The sequence below is a fragment of the Prionailurus bengalensis genome, chromosome A3, assembly GCF_016509475.1.
Source record: "Prionailurus bengalensis isolate Pbe53 chromosome A3, Fcat_Pben_1.1_paternal_pri, whole genome shotgun sequence".
Taxonomy (NCBI): Eukaryota; Metazoa; Chordata; class Mammalia; order Carnivora; family Felidae; genus Prionailurus; species Prionailurus bengalensis.
Window position 1 is genome coordinate 60091693 of NC_057354.1, and position 17036 is coordinate 60108728.

A 17036-nucleotide genomic window follows, 5' to 3' on the forward strand; every position below is an offset into this window, starting at 1 on the left:
CAGATTCTGTGTCTCCCTCTTTCTCTCTCCTCCCCCGCTCATGCTCTGTCTCTCTCTTCTCAAAAATAAATAAACGTTAAAAAAAATATATAATGTTCACTATTAGCATTTACAGATGTTTGAGCTACAGGGATTTTGGTAACATCTACTTTAAGCCTTTCAAGTGCACTCTGTGTACAGGTATTAGGGTGTGAGGACCCTAAATCCAAAAGACGACTGTCTTGAGGCCCAAGGGAAAATGGAAAATCAAAACATTGGCCAAAATAAAGAAGGAAATGAAGAAAAAAACCTTTCCTTCCAGGTTTCTGAAGCCATAGTTTTTGGTGTGTACCTATTTGTTTGGATTGAAGTCATGCACATAATAAAGCCCTACCTGGGCTTAAATGTCACCCAGGCCCACAGTATCCACCTTAGCACTTCTCTCACATTACATCAGAGAAAATAGTTTATATTCCCAATTTACAGGAAACAGAATTAGAAAATATCTTTTGTATATATTTGGATTTTATTAAGTTCAAATCACTATCTATATTTTGCTGTACTTCGTTAATGCAAATGGCACTACTTAACCCCACTTCTTTCCTTCTTTTCTCCATTCATTCATTCATTCATTCATTCATTGAACAAGTGTGTTCAGTGCCTCTACCATATGCCAGCACAGACTTCTCAAAATAGGAGTCAACAAACTTTTTCCATAAAGGGCCATAAAGGCGGTAAATATTTTAGGTTTTGTGGGTTGTATAGCCTCTGGCAGCTACTCGGTTGTGCCTTTATAGCACAAAAGCAGCTGTACAGACATAATGAATACATGGGTACAGGCATGTCCCAGTAAAACTTCATTTATAAAAACAGGTAATAGATCAGTCACTTTGGTCTGGAGGTCATTGTTTAATGACAGCTACTCCACAATAGAGCAGTGAACTAAAAAGAGACAATTCTTTGTTCTTAAGAAATTTACATATCACTAGATGGAGGCAAGAACATCCAAAAATATATAAATGTCAGGTAGGTCATAAGAGCTAAGAAGGAGAAGGCAGGGTGAGAGGACAGGGAGCAGTGGGGCAAGTGTTAGTTAAGATAGGGCAGGCAAGGAGCCCTCTCTGTGGAAGTGACAATGGAGCAGAGACCTAACAAATGAGGGAATAAATAGTATTGCTATCATGGAGTAGGGTGGGAAGGCTAAGATTACAGCAAGTGCAAAGGCCCTGAGGCAGGAGCTGATTTGAAGAAACAGCAAGAAGGCCATTGTAGCTAGAGTAGAATAAGTAGGGAGACAGTAATGGAAATTAGAGATAACCAGAGGCCAGATCATATAGGATGTTATAGGTTATTTTAAGGACCTTGGGTTTATTCTCTATGAGATAGGCAGTAATTGGAAGGTTTTCATCAGAGGAATTACAGGATTGGTTTTGTGTGTGTGGTTTTTTTAAAGATCACTCTGATTTGTTCCTGAAGTATAACTGTTAGCACATTCGCCTAAAACATCCCTCTGGCTGATGTATGGAGAAGAGACTTGTCAGGGGACAAGGATGGGAGCAAGAAACCTTAGTAAAATTGAAATAAGAAATGAGAGTGGCATATACCAGGATGGTGGCAATGGACGGTACAAGTGATTAGATTCCAGATACAAATTGAAGGTTGAGCTGACAGGATTTGCTAATAGACTGAATGTTCATTGTGGGAGAAGAAGGGTCAAAATGATTCTAAGGTTTTGATCTGAGCAAGTGGAAGAATGAAGTTGCCACTAACTAAGATGGGGAATGGTGTGGGGGAAGAAGGCCTGCAGTCGGTTTTAAATGTATTAAATTGAGGTGCTATTCTGATATCCAAGTGGAGGTAAATGGGAAGCAGTTCAATCTACAAGTTTAGAATTCAGGAGAAAGAGATAGGTTAGCAGGATAAATTGGGCCAGGATGAGATCACCTAGAAATAAGTATACTTGGGAAAGAGAAGTGATTGAAGGGCTGAGCCCTAGTTTGCACAATCCTCTTGCAAGGGAAACTGGGAGGGAGTGCCTATTGGGGAAGAAGGAGAACTAAGAAAAGGTGATTCAGTGACCAGGTGGAGAGTGATTCACAAAGGAGAGAATTATCAACTGAAAGAGTGCTGAGAGGTCCAGTTAGATGGAGACAGAATCCGCACTGAGAATGCCAGCACGGTGCCAGCTCAGTGCGGCTGGAATTGGGAGATTAAGGGGAGAAAGTGGAGACAGAGTATAGATAGCTCCTCCAAGGAGTTTGGCTGTAAAAGGGAGGAGAAAAATGGAACCGTTGCTCAGGTGTGTGAGATTAAGGAAGAGTGTTTGGAGATGGGAGATACGTTTTGCTGTTATTACAGTGATAGGAATGACCCATAGAAACGGAGTATGAACGGATGACCATTACATGCTCATCTTACCTTTTCTTATAATGATAATGTGGCAGTCTTTTCAGTATAATTAAAAGAAACTTTCTATGTATGTGTGGCTGAATATATAGACTGGAAATGAAAAGGCCCGAAGCCTGGACCTGGCTTAACCATTTGCCAGTGTTATCCTTGGGAAAATTTCTGAGCTTCAGTTTCTTCACTTGTAGAATGAAGATTAATAATAATAACTGTGTGGTCACTTTCCGGGTTTGTGTGTGTGTGTGTGTGTGTGTGTGTGTGTGTGTAAATACGACGAAAACTGTGAATCACCACACTAGCATATGATTTTAAATGCATATTGATGATCTTCCTGTTGTTCTAAGAATTATTTTTTAGGGATTTATTCTAAGCAATTTCAAAGTTGGTTCAATATATAAAATAAAATAATATACAATAACTGTAGAATAAATGATAAAACCACATAATTATCTCAATAGGTGAAGAAAAAGCATTTGATAAAATCCAGCACCTTTTCATGATAAAAATGCTCCCAACAAACTAGGAATAGAGACAAACTTCTTCAATCTAAAAAGGGATATCTATGGAAAACCCACAGCTAACATCACATTAAGATTAAGAACTAGACAAGATGTATGCACTCATGGCTCCTATTGAACATTGTATTGGAAGTACTATGTGGGCAGTTAGGCAAGAAAAAAAATGCATCTAAATTGGAAAGGAAGAAGAAAAACTATCTCTATTGACTGATAACATCATTTTCTATATATCAATCTCTAAAGAACCCCCCTCGGCAACTCATACACAAAACTATTATAATTAACAAATAGGTCAACAAAGTTGCAGGATGCAAGATTAATATACTAAAATAAGTATTGCTATATACTAACAACGAACAATCTGAAAATGAAATTTTTAAAAGTCTGTTTACAATAGCATCAAAAGAATAAAATACTTAGAAATAAAATTAATTAGGGTAGATCTATTTTTAATTTTTTGAGGAAACTTTACACTGTTTTCTAGAGCGGCTGCACCAGTTTGCATTCCCACCAACAGTGCAAGAGGGTTCCCATTTCTCCACATCCTCTCCAGCATCTATAGTCTCCTAATTTGTTCATTTTAGCCACTCTGACCAGCGTGAGGTGGTATCTCAGTGTGGTTTTGATTTGTATTTCCCTGATGAGGAGTGATGTTGAGCATCTTTTCATGTGTCTGTTGGCCATCTGGATGCTAGGAATTTACCCAAGGGATACAGGTGTGCTGATGCATAGGGGCACTTGTATCCCAATGTTTATAGCAGCACTTTCAGCAATAGCCAAATTATGGAAAGAGCCTAAATGTCCATCAACTGACAAATGGATAAAGAAGATGTGGTTTATATATACAATGGAATACTACTTGGCAATGAGGAAGAATGAAATCTGGCCATTTGTAGCAATGTGGATGGAACTGGAGGGTGTTATGCTAAGTGAAATAAGCCAGGCAGAGAAAAACAGATACCATATGTTTTCACTCCTATGTGGATCCTGAGAAACTTAACAGAAGACCATGGGGGAAGGGAAGGTGGGGAAAAAAAAGTTAAGAGAGGGAGGGAGGCAAACCATAAGAGACTCTTAAATACTGAGAACAAACTGTTGATGAGGGGTTGGGGAGAGGGGAAAGTGGGTGAGGGGCATTGAGGAGGGCACCTATTGGGATGAGCACTGGGTGTTGTATGCAAACCACTTTGACAATAAATTATATTTAATATAAAAAAAATAAAATTAATTAAAGAAGTGCAGTACTTATACACTACAAAATACAAAACAATGTTGAAAGAAATTCAAGCCTAAATAAATGTAAAGACATTCGGTGTTCATGGATTGGAAGAATGAATATTGTTAGCAATATTAGCAATTGTTAGCTAATATTGTTAGCAATATTAGCAAAAAGATGGCAGTACTGCCCAAATTAACCTACAGATTCAGTGCAATCTCTATCAAAATTCCAATCACCTTTTTTTCCAAAGTGGACAAGCTGATCCGAAAATTCATATGGAAATTCAAGAGACCTCCAAAGCCCAAAAAAAATTCTTGAAAAGAACAAAATTGAAGTACTCATACTTTCTGATTTCAAAACTTACTACAAAGCAGCAAAGTATAGTATTGGCATAAGGGTAGAGGTATAGACCAATGAAATAGAACTGAGAGTCCAAAGTTAAACCCATGATTTTATGGTCAGGTGATCTTCGATAAGGATATCAAGTCAATTCAATGGGAAAAGAAGAGTCTTGTCAACAGTTATTACTGGGACAACCAGATATCCACATGCAAAAGAATGAAGTCAGACCTTTACCTCACACCATATATAAAAATCAACTCAAGATGGATTAATAACCTAAATTTTAGAGGCAAAACTATAAAAATATTAGAAGAAAATATAAGATAAATATTTATGCTGTTGGGTTAAACTTATTTTTCTTAAATATAACGTGAAAAGCACAAGTAACAAAAGGAAAAATAGCTGAGTTAGAGCTCATCAAAATTTAAAACTTTTGTGCTTCAAAGGATGTTATCAAAAAAGTAGAAAGATCACCCACAGAATGGAAGAAAATATTTGCAAATCATGTATCTAGTAAGGGTTTATTATCCAGGGTGTATTTTTTAAAACTCAACAATAAAAAAAAAACTCAAAAAAGGGGCAAAGGATTTGAATAGACCTCTCTTTAAAGAAGATACACAAGGGGCGCCTGGGTGGCGCAGTCGGTTAAGCGTCCGACTTCAGCCAGGTCATGATCTCGCGGCCCGTGAGCATGATCTCGCGGCCCGTGAGTTTGAGCCCCGCGTCAGGCTCTGGGCTGATGGCTCAGAGCCTGGAGCCTGTTTCCGATTCTGTGTCTCCCTCTCTCTCTGCCCCTCCCCCGTTCATGCTCTGTCTCTCTCTGTCCCAAAAATAAATAAATGTTGAAAAAAAAAATTTTTTAATTAAAAAAAAAAAAAAAAGAAGATACACAAATGGCCAAGAAGCACATGAAAGGATGTTTGATGTTATTAGAAAAATAGAGATCAAAACTATGAGCTTCCACTTCATACCACGAGGATGGCTAAAATGAACAAAGTATTGGTAATGATGTGTAGAAACTGGAACCCTTGTATGTTGCCAGTGTGAATGTAAAATGGTGCAGGGGCTATGGAAAACAGTTGGCAGTTCCTCAAAAAGTCAAGCATAGAGTTACCATATGACACAGCACTTCCATTCTGAAGTACATACCCAAGAGAATTAAATGCATATGTTCACACCAAACTTGTTACGTGAATATTAGTAGCAGCATTATCCATAATAGCCAAAAAGTTGAGACAACCCAAATATTTATCAACTGATGAGTATATAAACAAATTGTGCTATAATGAAGTATTAGTTAGCCATAAATAGGGATGAAATACCAATACATGCTACAGCATGGTTGAACCTTGAAAACATTATGCTAAGTAAAAGAAGCCAGGCACAAAAGGCCACATATTGTATGATTCCATTTCTTTGAAATGTCCAGAGTAGGTAAATCCATCAAGACAACAAGTAGAGAGATAGTAGTTGCCAGGGGTGGGAGGAGAGTGGAATTGGAAGGTACAAAGTTTCTTTTTGACATGACAGAAATGTTCTGGAATTAGATGTGGATGGTAGTTGCACAACTTTGCAAATAACATAAACCCACTGAACTATGTATTTTTAAATGGTTAAAATAGTGAATTTTTATCTCAGTTTTTAGAAAGTTATTTTGTAGTTCCTGGTATAAACATAGCATAATAGGAATTTCAGACTTGGAGTTAGCATAAAACACAACTGCAATATATCCTTTATTGGGAAGGACCAAGTTCTCCGGGATGGGTCTCTCTTCAACACATACACGCTATACACACAAACCAAAAACACCTTTTCTTTCCTACTATTTTCCTTCTTTTGATCATGAAGGTAAACAGTTGAGACAAAAAAATAACAAAAAGAGCTTTTACATAGGAAATACAGTTAAGTTTTGCAATAAGTGCCTATTGCCCTAACCATATGTGGTCAATTATGTCTTAGAGATTCATTATCATCTTTTTCTTTCCCCCAAAGCCTACTTAAATTCCAAGTTCTGGGAGTCATGAATCAACATGTTTTTCTGTAGCAACCAGAATTGGAAATGACTTAAGATCCTGAACACCATCATTGCTGAACATGTGAAGTCAGCTACCAGTTGAGTCCCTAATTCATTCCACCATTTCATCAGTCAGAGTCCAGGGAGAATTTTCCTCAGTGCCTCCTTTGTCATCACTAAATTCAAGATGGTCCCTTAGGAGGGGCTATACTGTTTGAAATGTCATTTTTTCCTGATGATTAAAGTAATATGTTCATTTAAAGGTAGTACTGAGTTTAATTAAAAAAACAAAAATTTTTAGGCATTTCCTTGCCAAGAAATCCTAAAATATACACATTGACAATGTAAATTCTTGTACTGAAATGTTTGAGGAGAAACTGCTGAAATGGAGATGGCTTTTCTAAGTTGTGTGTGTGTGTGTGTGTGTGTGTGACACACACAAAGATGTTTTCACAAAACACTCTTGATAGATACATACTCAAAGCCACATACTGTGTAAGATGCAGGAAAAAGCCATGGACCTGTAGGAGGTGAGAGCTGAGGAGGAAGAGAAGGAGCACACTAGATGGAGAGGAAGGAAGGAAGAGTGTGTCCAGGCAGCGGGGACACAGGAAAGCCCAACGGAGGACATGAGGCAAGCCCAGTGATCACTCTGGCAGTGGTACTTCAGACACTGCTCTGCCTTTGGCTCTTAGCTGTCGAACAAACCAATTGACACCTATCTTTCTTACACAGTCACACCTGCAGGGGCTGGGTCACATGGACATGTAGGCTGCCCATTTGCACTGGCAGTGCTGGAACTAATTTTTCCAGATTTTTGGTTTAGTTCTAAAGGAACCCTGGCCCTGCTTTGGTAATGCTGTGCAGGCTGCGCCTGTGCACCTAGGGCCAGATCGGGCAGGTCTCCATCTGCAGGTGTGTCTCTGTTGAAGGCTGACTTGTCTTTGTGCATGAAGGCCATGCCTGCAGGCAGTTTGTCTGATAGAGACCAGCTCTTCAGGGCACTTTCATGGCTGCAGAAAAGAAAGGAACAGAGCAGAAACCCTGCCAGATGCTGGAGGTGTCAAGCTAGAAATCCTTATCTAAGGTAATTTAAGAGAGTTATGAATGAGGAACCTTGTACTTTAATAGAGAAGCTTATAAGGGACACCTAGGTGACTCAGTTGGTTAAGCATCTGACTCTTGATTTTGCCTCAGGTCATGATCTCACAGTTCGTAGGTTCGAGCCCCACATCAGTCTTTGCACTGGCAGTGCAAAGCCTGCTTGGAATTCTCTCTCTCCTTCTCTCTCTGCCTCTTCCCTGCTCTTTCTCTCTCAAAATAAATAAATAAGCTTTAAAAAAAAAAATAGAGAAGCTTACAAGGCTAGGCAGTAGGAATGCTTATCCCAACCATGGCAAAGCAAAAGCACAAGTATCCAGTGCCAGTGCCTTCCCTCCTTGAGGAAAAGCAGGCAAACCACTCCCCCATGACTCAGCATTCAGGCCCAGGGCCCAGCATGGTCAATCTGTGGACACCCCCTGTCGGGGGGCTCACTGCATTGACAGTCAGCCCTCAGAGTTGCATCAACCACTGTCTGTTGTCAGCTGGTTTAAGGCCCACAGAGAGAAACCTCGGATGTCAGACCTGAAGTCAGGTAGACCCAAGACAATGCTTTTGGAGGAATGGAAGGCTTTCTCTGTGCAGAAAGAACGAAGGACTCCTGGAGCACTTTCCTAAGACATTCGGGAAGAAAGCAGGTAAATGGGAGGACGTGTGACTTGTGTAGGAACTGAGTATGGGGCCTCACATGCATGAGGTCTCAGTAAATGTTAGTGTAGAAACAGAGGCACCAAAGCTACAACTTACTTACTTGAAACCCTGATTGTGTCAGAAAATCATAGACCCCTTGCTTTAGGCCAAAGCTGACTTTCTGCCCAGACTCCCCCTTACCATTACACACACCCCTTTTAACCAATGGTGTATATCTGAAAGTACCAAGATCCCTGCAGATAGCTAGGCTTACAAAATTGTAATAGTGGAAAGTAGATTTCTCCTGAAAAGTCAAATTTTCCATGTTTCAGAGAATGAGTGACAAAATGGGGCCTATGTCCCTTCTGGAAGCATACACTGTGGAACCACAGAGATCCCCTGCTTGAGGGCAGTGGGAGCTGTTTCAGTAGGCACAGTCCCACCCCCACTGGAGAGGTAGGCACAGAAACAGGGTGGCTTAGAGACAGGTGGAGGCGTTGTTCCTTTACTTCCTGGTTTTGTGACCCTGGGCAAGTTCTTTAACCTCTCAAATCTTCATTTTCCTCATCTTTAACATAGTGCTTACCTCACAGTTGCTTTGAGATTGCATGAAATAAATGTAGAGGAAGTGCTTGATGTGGTTCTTGGCACGCAGTGAGCATTCGGTACATGGCGCCTTTGAAAATATATTAGATGCTCATGCTCTGCTCAGTGGTAGCCCAGGGAGCTGAACTTGTTCATCTGTCCCTTGAATTGTGATTTTAGCTGTGATGAAAATTGCAGTTAAAGGTGACTCAGTGATTGCATTGGTCATTCCTTGTACTCTTTATACATCAATTCAGATACTTTCCCTCTTCCTCAGAGCCCAACACTTCCTCTGTTTCAAAGTCTTATTCTCAATAAGGGAAGAGCAAGAGTTCTTTAAGCAAGGATGCTCTGCTATTTTGGGGCTCTTTATGCCTTTTAAAATTATCTGGTCATAGATGTTAAACGTCTCTAACGTCTTATAGTCCCTATGATCTAAAATACATAAGATTGCCATGAATTACATGCCATTTTGTGACACTCAATAACTGATGTGTGTCCACTGGGCCTCCAAATTCTAAATGCAAGTCTTAGGGGAAGGACTGTGTTTTATACTCCTTCTGTATGGCCAGAACCCAGGCAAAAACCATATTAAGCCTCTAATGCAGTTGAATAAATCAGGCAGGTTGGTATACCTTCTTGTTTGTTTAATTCAAATACAAATTGACCAGGCTCACTCCTGTCTGCAGTAATAACAGGAGAACATGGAAGAGCAAAGGGGAACTTGTTGTGCCCTGGCAGCACCTAGGGCAGGGCTGGGCCGGACTGAGCAGGGATCTAGGAGTTGGGGTGGGGCATGGTTGCCCCCTCACAGTCATCATCCAAGCCTGGGTATAGTATGCTCTTAAAACTGCCTTTGAAGAAACGTGCTGTAAGATGAGAAGTTGGCCCTGCAGACTTTGTGTCCTCTAAAAGCAGTTCCTTGCTGTGCTGCTAAAACACCGGATTTTTTCTTTGTCACCTTCTCCTTCCTAGTCTATTGTAATTACATTTCTCAACTGTTTTTAAAAAGTTTTTTTTTCCCCAGAAGGCTGCCTTCTTTCCCACTGTCCCCCATCCAGACTGTCTGGCACACGATCACCAAGTTGCTTTGCCCAAAACAGCACCTGGCATGTCTGACCCTCCACGTTCAAACCCTCATAACCTACCACTGCCAACCCACCCTCCATGGCACACTCTGGCATTCAAAGCCCTGCAGAGACCATTCTCATTACTCTCCTCAGCTCTCTACTCAAGCCCAGGTGACTTCCACTCATCCCCTTGCCCCAGCTCAAATACCCTACTAACTTATTCCTGGGATTACCTAGGTCTCAACTTCTGTTACTGGCTTACTTCACCTCCTTTACAGAGTCCTGAACATGCCAGCTCACAATGAACACTGCTGCCTTGCTCAGCTCCAAGCATCACTGCCCATCCTGCATTTGGAGTTTGCCACACATGCCCAAGGGACTGTATTACTAATGTCTGCATGTGTTTGTAGATTTCCACCTTCCCCTTTACTGTACTGTACTGCCCCTGCACTGTAAACCCCCTTACAGCAGAGTTCGTACTGTACTGTACTGTACTTCCCCTGCACTGTAAACCTCCTTACAGCAGAGTTCGTGTTTCTTTTTACTATGCCCCTTAACACGCTCAGACTAGTGCCCTCCACTAGCCAACTCGCCACTGAATTCTGTAGAACATGATCATGACACTCCTGGTGTTCTGGTCTCTACCTCAGTTAGGGCTGCTATTAGATACCTCAGAGCTGAGCCCTCTCATTTTGGCTGGAGCCTATCATTGAGCCCCAGACAAAGCTATTTGTTGTGCAGACAGGAATAATAAAAGATGATTTTAGCAGTTTTTCATGGTTGAACCAGCCCTTCATCTGACAGCCTGCAGCCCACTGCAGGAATGGTGGGAAAAGTGTGCTTCCTTGTGCCAGTTCCCTCTCCATTGTAATTAGGAAGCTGGTTTGCTTGAAATATTGTTTCACAGGTGCAGGATTCATCCTCGACAGGTGATTATGTTTTGATTTTTATCATCACTTATAAAACAGAATGGGGAAAGAGATTTCAGACCATAAAGCATATTCCACTGCAAATGAGATATTAGTGTTAAAAATTCATCAATGTTGCTAAATATTTACCCAATACAGTGTTTCTACCTTCTGCCAACCTGAGGCATTCTCTTGGCAAATGTGCCTCATGGAACTTTGGAAGTCTTTCTGCATTACTAGTCTAACTACATAAATACAACCATCTGTCCATACTAGGTAAACAGACTGACCTCTATTCTTCTTCTTCTTTTTTTTAACCTTTGTTTTAATTTCTTGAAATTTGTCCAAAATAATCCTGACTCTACTGCTGGTTCTTTGTTAGGAGCCAAAAAGATACAATTATAAAGAACTCCAGAAACATCTAGTACATTCCTTTTCTTCTTAGTGTAATTTGAAACCCCCCTGAGAATTGTAATTTAAAAGTTCCCCACACTTTCCTTCCTCTCCAGAGGTAGCCATGCATTTTCTTGTGTTTCCTACTGTTGCGTTATTTTATTGTTCTACTGTAGAAACTTGGTATTTTTAAAGCATCAAATTTGTTTTCAAGTTCATATTTGCATAGAACCAAACTACAGCCGTTAATAAGATTAGATTAGTGGGTGTTGATTTAGTTCCTACTATGTGCTTAGTTGCTACGTTCATCTTTTTTTTAATGTTTTTAATTTTTATATCTGAAGGATAGAGATACAGAGCATGAGTGGGGAGAAGCAGAGAGAGAGAGAGACAGAATCCAAAGCAGGCTCTCCCAGCACAGAACCCCACACGGGACTTGAACCCACAAACCATGAGATCATGACCTGAACTGAAGTCGGATGCCCAACCGACTGAGCCACCCAGGTGCCCTGCTAGGTTCATCTTTAAAGGAAATATTCATATGTGGGATATTTTTAATTCATTCAAAAAGTCTTGTTGAGAAGTTAAACACTCATTCTCATGATGTCATCTCTCAAGCATTCCTAGAACTACTTTCTCCTTGAGAGCAAGGAAGATGAACAGGGAGGAACCAGCATCCTTACTTGGGTTTTGATCCAAAATAGCTCTCCTTAGCTTGATTAGGCAGTTTATTGAGGTTTGATTCTAAGTGACTTTTCACTCTCTCTGAATTCATATCCACTCTATACACTGAGATTCCCCCCGACACACTCCTCCCCCAGGAATTCAAAGGACCATGATGTAGAACAGTTCCCAAAGAGAAATTTCAGAAACATTTTGAGCTGTCCCAGCACTGTTGGAAGAAAAGACTTACCTGCTTGACAGCAAAAAATCATGAGTGTATGTTATAGCATGGTAGTTTAACAATCATTACCTCCTCACATCTCATATGCTAAGTAATCATTCATTCATTCAGGAGTTGTTTAGCAAGTACCTTCTATGGACACTGTGTGAGGGTAGGTCCTGGAGATGTAGCAATGAACGAAAGAGGGGGTCTCTGCCCTCCGAAGGCTTACCTGTAATCTCATTCAGTGGCAGATTGGGTGCTATAAATTGTTAGTGTTATAGACATTCAGAGGAAGGAAAGGTTGGGAAAAAGAAGACGGAAGCAGACGTTTCCTGAACAGTATGGGCTGTGAACTGATATGTGATGGAAGGGTAGGATGTGGACAGGGAAGTGAAGGCAGATGGGCAACATTTGAGCAAAGCCCTACAAGGTGAGATGCACAGAGCCCCCTTACTATGAGCAGCATGGAGAACCTGACTTGCCTAAATGACGGCTCCTGGAAGGAGCATGCTGGACATGTCAAAGTCAGGCAGGGCCTGAGACAAGATTGAGAAGTGGGACCTAGTCTAATGGGCAATCAGGGGCCCTCTCAATTAAGCAGACTCTTAAGGAGACAGGTGGCATGATAGAAAAGGTGTTTAGGGAAGATTAATCTGGCATCAGGATTAATGACCTTTCCCCTAGCTGCAGTTGCCCTAACTTCCTTGCGCTCAAATATATTTCATGATAGATGGTTTTAGAATTACATGTCAGAGACTTGGACATGAACTTCCCCAGGGTGGGGAAGCAATTTAAGAATTAGAGCGTGATTGTTTAACTCTGAAGTAAAAATGGTGCTTGGCTTAACCAGATGACTCGATGCTGATCAAAACAAATTGTTTTTAAAAATTGTCACCATGTCATCCTGAAGAGATACAAAAGAAATAACAAGAAAAGGGAAGAGGCAAATTCCAGAGAATCTGAGAACATTAAGACCTTGGCTGTGTATTAAGACCAAGTTTCCAGAGTAATTACTTTCCATTTCTGTCACTCAGAAGAGCTGAACGTAGCCAGGTAATTTCTGTGTAAACTTCAGCAAGAATCTTGCTATGTGTATACACAGTTGCTCTTGAGATGGAGTTGGGTAGGCTCCATCTAAGAGTCTAAGAGTTCCTTTGGTAGGTCTTTGATTATTGCATCTCTCCTTACAATATTCACAGATGAGAAACCAAAGGCCCAGGTAAGTCAAGCACACATCCTGGTCAAGGACAGAGCAAGGTGTCCTGATTCCTAGTATACTTGCCTTCACCTGCCCACTTCACCTAATTCTGATCTCTGCTTTTTTCTTTCCCTTCCCTTTTTTCTCTTTTGTCCCACTTCTTGTTTATTTTTGGTGAGAGGAAAGGTAGGGAAAGAAGGGTTGAAGACCAGGGTTGAGTAAGAAATGCTAAGAGAACCAATAATGCTAGAATAGTGTATAGATGATACTTACACTTAACTACTGCTGATGCTACTTGTTCTACATCATACTATTTATGAAATAATATGAAATATGGTATCTTATCTACTTCTTACCAAACCCCAGTTACAAACTGAAGGCAAATGCAAAGATGCAGAAGCCTTTGTTTCATATTCTAGGTGAGCCACAGAATGACTTGGTGGCCTTGGGTAGATAACTTCTCTGAGCCAGGTGCCCTCATCCCCCACCCTCCTGGTTCCATGGTTCCCTATGGCTCTGGGACCAGCCTCAGTCTCTCCTCATTCTGAGCCCAGTGCTTTTGTTCTCTTTGTCTCTAGGAACTCTGAAGCATTAAGTTTTAAAATATAAATATGCTTTAAACAAGGTAACATTTTTTAAATGTTTAGTTGGAATTTTGCATTTCTAGCAATTTCTTGATGCATCCCACTTGTGCCAACCTTCTTTCTTGTGAGAACCACTCTTGTCATTACACCCAGGCTTAGATCTCTTCACTGGCTGAGTTGTTCCATTATACGCTTCCATTATCTGAGTGCATGTTACCCATTCCAGGTTCATCTCGGTCCCTGCCAGGGCACTCACTACCACCCAGTACCACCCTCCATGCTCCCCTCATCAAGCTGGCTTCCTTACTCCCACTACCATCAGGGACATGTTTATGTGGGTTCTGACCCTCCACCAAAAACCTGCTACTCCTCTGTGGCTCCTTCCCTAAGTCAAAAGGGTCCTTACCTTATCAGTACCACTATTCTACTCTAATCTGCATGGCATAATTGAGCACTACCTAGCTCTCCCTTTTAAATGACTTTATTGAGGCATAGTTTATATATCAAAAAACTAACCCATTTCCAGTGTACAATTCAGTGATTCATAGTAAATTTAGAGTGTGCAACCATCACCCTTATATAGTTTCAGATTTTATCACCCTGGTAAGGTCCCTCATACCCATTGTATAGCCAACAATCACACACAAACATACAAACACACCCACCTGCTGACTCACTCCCTTACATGTATACACTCACTCAAACATCTTTTGGTTCAATTGGAATAATACTGTCCTATTCTATTTAGGCTTTTATTACAATAAATATTTTTTGTGATCAGGTTTCAATATTTAGACACGTTTGCTGCTATATAATAAAATTGTCACATATTGGTAATTATATTAAATACTTTTCAAAGATAAAATTTGTATTGTTCACCTTTTCTTCTAAAGAGTTGCTTTTCCTTCCAAGTTTTCTTGTCCATTTTTACTTCAGGAATTCTTTCCATAGATTTGAAAATGTATTTATGTGACAACCTGACAGATAAACAGAGCTAATTTCTAAATACTCTGATGTCAAAACAGGCAAAGATATAAAAAGGTATTTCAGGAATAGGAAAAGAAGATGCCTAATAAATATGCTACACTAATAATTAGAGATGCAATCAAAGCAACAGTTCAAGCATTTTTTTTTCCTATAAAATTGGCAGTGGGGCCCCTGTGTGTCTTATTTGTTTAGGCATCCAACTCTTGATTTTGGCTCAGGTCATGATCTCATGGTCCTGAGATCAAGCCTCTCTCCCTCTCCCTTTGCCCTTCCTCTGCGCGCTCTCTCTGTCTCTCAAAAATAAATCAATAGGGGCGCCTGGGTGGCGCAGTCGGTTAAGCGTCCGACTTCAGCCAGGTCATGATCTCGCGGTCCGTGAGTTCGAGCCCCGCGTCAGGCTCTGGGCTGATGGCTCAGAGCCTGGAGCCTGTTTCCGATTCTGTGTCTCCCTCTCTCTCTGCCCCTCCCCCGTTCATGCTCTGTCTCTCTCTGTCCCAAAAATAAATAAACGTTGAAAAAAAAATTTTTTAAATAAATAAATCAATAAATCAATAAACAATAAATAAATAAATAAATAAATAAATAAATATTATTTATTAATAAATAAATAAAGGCAATGAGGTAAAAAAATGTTGAGGTATAAATGACAAATAAAATTATAATATATTTAAAGAGTCCATCATGATGATGAGATATACATATACCTTGTGAAAATATTTCCACCATGAAGTTAATTAACACTTCTGTCATCTCACCTTTTTTTTAAGTTTTCAGCAAATTTCATTTATACAATACAGTATTTACATTACATTATTAACAACTATACATTTGGGTCTCAGGCTTTATTTATCCTATAAGTGAAAGTTTGTACTCTTTTACCAACCTCTCCCTATTTTTCCCAAACCCCAACCTCAGGCAACCACCATTCTATTCTCTGTTTCTAAGAATTCAACTTTCTTTAGATTCCACCTGTAGTGATGCTGGACAGTATTTGTCTTTCTCTGTTTAGTGTATTTTACTTGGAATAATTTCCTCAAGGTCCATCCATGTTATCACAAAAGGCAAGATTTTCTCTTTTTTAAAGCTGAATAATATTCCATTGTATATACATACCACAGTTTCTTTTTCCATTCATCCATCAGTGGGCACTTAGGTTGTTTCTGTTCTTTGGCTATTATGAATAATGCTGCAATGAACGTGGGAATACAAATACGTCTTTGAGATAATGATTATCTCCTTTAGATATAATACCCAAATGTGAGCCTATTAGATCATGTAGCAGTTCTACTTTAATTTCTTGAGGAACTTCCATACTGTTTTCCATAGTAGCTGTACCACTTTACATTCCCAGCAACAGTGTACAAGGGCTTAATCTTCTCCACATCCTTGCCAGCATTTTTCATCTCATATCTTTTTTATAACAGACATCCTAACAGATGCGAGGTGATAGTTCATTGTGGTTTTGATGTGCATTTCTCTGATCATTAGTGATTCTGAGCTCCTTTTCATATACTTGTTGTACATCTGTATGTCTTCTTTGGGAAATGTCTGTTCAGATCTTTGGGTTACTTGTTTTTTGGTTGGTTTTTTTTTTTTTTTTTTTGGCTTTTGGGTTGTATGAGTTCCTTATACATTTTGGATATTTATCAGATATGTGGTTTGCAAATCTCCTACGCCACAAGTTTTCTTTTCATTTTGTTGATGTTTCCTTTGCTGTGTAGAAGCTTTTAGTTTGATGGAGTCCTGCTTATTTATTCTTGCATTTATTGCCTTTGCTTTTTGTGTCAAAACTGAGAGATCAATGTCAAGGAACTTACTCCCTGTGTTCTCTTCTAGGAATTTTTTTGTATTAGGTCTTTTATTCTGTTTCACAGTTTACATCTTCTTATATTGTGCATTTATTAACAAATTGTTGTAGTTATTTTTAATGCTTTTGGCTTTTAGCCTTATACTACAGTTATAGGTAATTATATACCACCACTATAAGATTAGAGTATTCTGTATTTAACTACATATTTACCTTAACCAGTGAGTTTTATTCTCTCTTGTATTTTTATGTTACTAATTAGCATCCCTTCATATTGAAGAACTCCCTTTAACGTTTCTTAAAAGGCTGGTCTAGTGATGATGGAAGGATTTTTTCAGGTAGAGTATCCTCAGGTGGCAGGGTTTTTTTCTGTGACAGCATTTTGAATGTATCACCCCACTGCCTTCAG

The 17036-nt window shown here is 39.8% G+C and overlaps 1 protein-coding gene across 1 annotated transcript in view; it reads left to right on the forward strand.

The window, feature by feature from the left end:
- Positions 1-17036, forward strand: part of AFF3 (AF4/FMR2 family member 3) — a 530066-nt gene that overhangs the window by 297103 nt on the left and 215927 nt on the right. The gene's annotated exons all lie outside the window — the stretch shown is intronic.